Source organism: Antechinus flavipes, chromosome 3, assembly GCF_016432865.1.
Source record: "Antechinus flavipes isolate AdamAnt ecotype Samford, QLD, Australia chromosome 3, AdamAnt_v2, whole genome shotgun sequence".
NCBI lineage: Eukaryota > Metazoa > Chordata > Mammalia > Dasyuromorphia > Dasyuridae > Antechinus > Antechinus flavipes.
In genome coordinates, this window is record NC_067400.1 from 466,318,304 (window position 1) to 466,324,303 (window position 6,000).

Here is a 6,000-nt window from a genome sequence, read left to right on the forward strand (position 1 = left end):
ATGCTCCAAATCACTAATTAAAAAAATGAAAATATAAGCAATTCTGAGATTTCACTTTATACTCATCAGATTGGCAAAGATGACAAAAAAGTAAATGGCAAATATTGAAGGGACTATGGGAAAACTGACACATTGAAAAATTAGCACTAATAGTAGAGCTTGACTAAGTACTACCATTCTGAAAAGCAATTTAGAATTAGACACAGTTTCACCAGCTATATCACTCTAGGTTTATACCCTAAAGATATTACAGAAAGAGGAAAAGGACTTAGAGATACAAAAATGCTTTTTTTAGCAGTCGCTTTTTATGTGGTAAAAAGGCTGGTAACATAGGAGATACTCATCAGGAAATGATAAAACAAATTTTCTTTAATGGAATATTGTTATACTGTAAGAATGGGGGGAATAATTATTTCAGAGATTTGGAAAGATTTCTATGAATTGATGCAGAGTGGTGAGCAGAAAGTTATAATAATTTTGATCAGTGTAGTGATCATCCAAGATTCAGAGGATGAATGATGAAACATGCTATCTATCGCCTGAAACAGAGGTGATACTCTCAGAAAAAGAAAGAAACATGGTTTGTTTTTTGATTTAGTGGTGTTCAGGATAGACAGTTAATTTAAAAAATGATAATTTTAAAAAGAATAAAAAATAAATAATAATATAATAATGAATAATAAGTAATAATAAAAGTAAAAAAAAATAAAAAAATACAAATTTTCAGAAAAAAATCTATCCATCCTCAAGTCTTCTATTTTCCTTAGTTAGATCTATAAATATCCTTCAGAACAAACAATCAACAAGAATTTAGTAAGCTCTTATTATGTTCCAGGCCAAGCTGGGCACACAAATTTAAACAAAAGGACAGTTTTATTTTCTAATTAGAAAACATAACCCTATCCCCTGAGTATAAAAAGGAAATTGATCACAACTACATTAAAAAATGTTCCAAATCTCTAATAATTAGAGAAATACAACTCAAGACAAGGCTGAGGTTTTACTACCCACCCAGAAAATTTGCAAAAATTACAAAAAATGGCAACAATCATTGCTAGAGGGATGTGAGAAAATAGGCATACTAATTTTTTGTTGGTGGAGTTATGAAACGGTACAATCATTTTTAAAAGCAATTTGGAATTACGCAAATAAGGTGACTAAAATATCCTTATTTTTTGAACCAGAGATGACATCACAGAGACTATTTATAGCAGGATTTCTTTGATAGCTAAAAATTAGAAACAAAGTAGGTGAACATCATTTAGGAAATGGTTAAACAAAATTGTGGTGAATATAATGGAATACTGTAATGTAAGAGATGATGTATGTGATGAATGGAAAGCATGGAAAGAAATATATGAACTAATGAAGAAGGAAGTAAACAGAACCAATAAAACAAAATACACAACAACTACAACCATGTAAATAAAAAGAACCCAACAAAAATTCAACTGTAAATGTAACAAAATTTATAAAGATCAAGTGGGACACAAATGAAGAGATATGAGAAGACATTCCCAACTCACCCCTTTATGGAGATGGAAGATCCCTTATTGCATTTGTTTTTGGACTTATCAACTTATCAATTAGTTGCAATGACTTTTTCTTATTTTTCTACTCTTTTAAAAAATATTGTTTGTCATATGTGATGGCTGTGGGAATGGGAGAGTAGAGATAATGTTGATTTTATATCTAAAAAGGGGAGAAGTCTGAGACATAAAACTTCTCAATATAATGATTTATATCAATTATAGCAAGATTGACTACTGGCAGTCATATCAGGTCATTTGACTTCTCAATGATTAGAGACAAAGAAATGATTTACAAAGCTTAATAGAAAAGAAGGAATTAAAAATTACAGCAGTTTTAGAAAAATTGTTTTGAACATAATTCAGACAGACAAGGCAAGTCATCTGATTAGTCTACTTCTCCAGGGCTTATTTAACCCAAATTCTTATTGTTGGCAACATTTGAAGTGTGGACATGTTGGGGGCATTACAGAGAGTTTTTAGGGTGGAACCACTATTAAATCTGATATTCTATTGGATTAGGGCCTGTGTCAAGGTGAGATTAGAAATCTTTGCCCTATAGCTGTAGTATTTTGCAATTAAAAATGTTACTTTTTAAGGGACCTATAGATTTATTGACATATTTTTCAGCTGCCAGAAAAGGAATCTTACATCAGGAAAGTCACAAAAAGAGAGGCATTTATCCACTAAGACTGAAAGAGTAATTTCTAGTCAGTAAACTAGATGACAAACCTCATCTTCCAGTTGTCAGGAGTTTAAACCTTTTTTTTTTCCCCCTGAGATATTTGGGGTTAAGTGACTTACCCAGGGTCGCACAGCTAGGAAAGTTAAGTGTCTAAGATCAGATTTAAACTCCTCCGGACTTCAGGGCTGGTGCTCTATTCACTGTACCACCTAGCTGCCCCAAGCTTAACCCTTAGTAAAGAGTACTATGATATCTTATAACTTAATCCTATGTTTATTTTATTAGTATAAAAATATATGTGTATGCTATAACTACTTTTTAAAAAATAGTTTTTTATTTACAAGGTAATGCATGGGTAATTTTTCAGCACTGACCCTTGCAAAACCTTCTGTTCCAACTTTTTCCCTCCTTCCCCCCACTCCCTTCCCTAGATGGCTACTCTATAACTACTAGTAGAGCCTTATTAATCTATTAGTTCCTTCAATACATGGGATATTATAGTGATATTAAAAACAAAAAGTAACTATAAAACTAATTTTTTTAAAAAGTGGGATAACCTGAAAAGGGAAGGGGAAGGATACATAGGAGTGGGTAATAGTGAAAGAGTCTGTAGGGATGGGTGCTCTGGATGCTTGCTCAAAATGGAGGTTCTGAGAGAAAGTTACCATAACAGAAGTGAAGTAAAGGATGGTGGCAAAATCTAAATTGCATTTCTTCTTTTTTTTTCTTGATCTTTTTTTTAATGATATCTTTTTATTTTTCTAAATACATTGTATCTCTTCGTATAGGGATGTTTTCATTATTTAGCTCCTTGTAATTGTTCAAATAAATTTAATTTTCTTGCTTTCTCTGATTGCTAAGTGTTTATATGTCAAAGTTCTTCTGGATTTTGATTATGGTATTCTTGGAAATTTTCCTTTTTGGTTTCTTTCTATAGTAAAATTTAAAAATTTTAATATTTTTATTTTTCCCAGTTATGTGTAAGACAATTTTTTTCCATTTGTTTTTAAAACTTTTGAGTTCCAGATTATCTCTCTTCTTCTCCAATCTTCCCCCCACCTAGAAGACATGTGAAATTATGCAAAACTTTTCCATAAAACCATGTTGAAAGAAAACATAGATTTCTCTCCCCTATCCCCTCTCCAAAAACCCTCAAGAAAAATAAAGTTTAAAAAATATTCTTTAATCTGTATTCAGACATAGTTGTTTCTCTGGGTATGGACAGCATTTTTCATCATAAATCCTTCAGAATAATCTTGACTCATTGTATTGCTGAGAATAGCTAAATCATTCAAAACTTATTATCCCACAACACTGCTATTACTTTGTACATAACATATTTCACTTTGCTTGACTTCATGGAGGATTTCCAAGTTTTCTGACAGCATCCTGCTCATCATTTCCCATAGAACAACAATATTCCATCATAATCACAAAATCACACTTGTTTAGCCATTTCCCCAATTGATAGCCATCCTATCAATTTCCAGTTCTTTTCCCCAAGATCTGCCATAAGTATTTTTGTATATATAGATCTTTTTTTTTTTTAAGTCTCTTTTGGGATTAATGCCTACTAGTGGTTTCTTGATTTCTCATAAAGTTATTAGCTTCCATTTGCTCAATTCTAATTTTCAAGTAATCATTTTATTCCATCAGATTTCCTCCTTCCCATTTGGCCATTTTTGCTTTTTGTATTTCCTTTTGCACAATTCAATTGTTTCCCTAATTTTCCCTCTTTCTTTCTCTTGATTATCAAAATCCTTTTTGAACTTTTCTATGGCCTAAGACCAATTCTTATTTTTCTTGGAGGCTTTGGATGTAGCAGTTTTGACTTTTATTTCTGAGTTTTGATCTTCTACCAGGATGGGAGTTCATTTTTTCCCCCTTTAAGTCTCTTTTTAAGTTGTTAGGGATAATCTTTCTTTCTAGTTTAAATTTTTTTCTGAGTCTCTGAACTTGTCATTTACTTTACTTTAGTCTTTGTCCCTGAATTTGGTCTTTATTACAGATTCAGACTCTTATTCCTGTTTTGAGTGGAAGGCTCAGTCCTGCTTGTTCCTGCTCTGGAACCTTCATGTCCTTCTGCTGATATTCAACTTTTGGGATTATACCTCTTTAGAACACTAGATCTTCAAGACACCTGATGGTATCTCAGGACACTATACTAAGTACTTCAGAGCTGCTGGGTTTTAAATATCCTAGTCTGAGCATTTCTGTGAATGCAGCTCACCATGCTTATCTCTGCTGCTTTGGACTGCTTCCAAGATCCTTCCTGTGAGTTTCTCACTATATTGGGGCTTTCTCTTGGTATTCTTCCATTCTGGATATCAGTGGATACAGAGTTACATGGGCTTTGATGTTTCTGATCAATGGTTGGTATTAGAACACTTTGGTTTGCTTGTCTCAGCAGTGGTTTTGCTGGCAGGTCCCTTTTTACATGTTTTGGCTGATTTTTTGTGAAATTTTGAGTGGAAGAAGTCAATTATTATAATTGCTCATTAGATTGCTTGATATTTATTCAATCTTTTGGAATTTTAAATTTTTTTTTTGTTGGAATTGTGTTTGAGGGATGGTGTTCGCTATCTCCTTTCACATACATATTGGCCAGAAATAATTTATTTAGATTTTTTGTCAAGCATTTGGTAAAATATCTCAGACTATTTTGTCAAAAAAGATAATGTGCCTTTCATCCTTTGGCAGAGAAGCAAATCACTCACTTAGTTGTTATTGTGTCCAATTTTTTGTGATCCCTTTAAAGATTTTCTTAGCAAAGATACTGGAGTAGTTGTGAGCATTCTCCATACATAAGAAGTGCAGCCAGTTAGCATGATTGTGAGATAATCTCTTGGATTATACAGCAGGATGAAAATAGGAGTAAAGAGTAAAGAAGGAAGATGGTTCAGATAACTAAAGTGGAATGATGAGGGAGATTATAGAAATTAAGGAGGATGATGGAAATATAGGATTTTTGAGAGGATATCAACTTACATAAGATTCAAGTATGAGACAGGGAGTTGTGGTGGAAAGTAAGCTAAGTGTGGAATTCCTTGAGATAGAGAGAATGACCTGGAAATCAGTATTTAATAGAAACAATGTACTGAATAAGGTACTATAGATAGTGAACTGGAAAGGAGGAATGATCATATTGTTGGTAGAAGAATTTTGAAGTTGCACTAAGGTAGTGAGGAACATGCTTGCTTCTTCCAGATCAGTGTTTCTGAATTAGTGTTAGGCAGTGGAATGATGAATTGGGGAAAGGCTGAAAAAAAAGGATATTTTGTACTTGAGAGGGAACCAGGCACATACTATCTTCTAAATGGATCAAAGTTTGAATGAGTTCAAGTAGATGGGATTGTATGAGAGAGATTTGTTAAATATAAAACTCACACAATTTCCTCTAGGGCAGGCCTTGTTTTGTTTGGATACATGGTATAATTGAGATTGTTCTGTACTGGGAGTCAGAAGACCTGACTTCAAATGTTAGTTCTAATACTTACTAGCTATATAATTAAGGGCAAGTCACTTCATATAACTATGGAGTTTCATAATTGGAAGGGATTTGAGAGACGTTTTAGTCTAATTATACCTAAAGAATTATCACTATAACATCTCTGATTAATGATCAACTAGTTTTGGCTCTCTAAGCCTTATTCGTAAAATGGGAATAATAATAAACTTTTTCCTTTATAAGACTATTGTGAGGAAAGTGATATGTAAATCTTAAAGTTCAATATAACTCTGAATTATTAATATTCCTTTGGTTTATCACAGTCCTAACACATATAG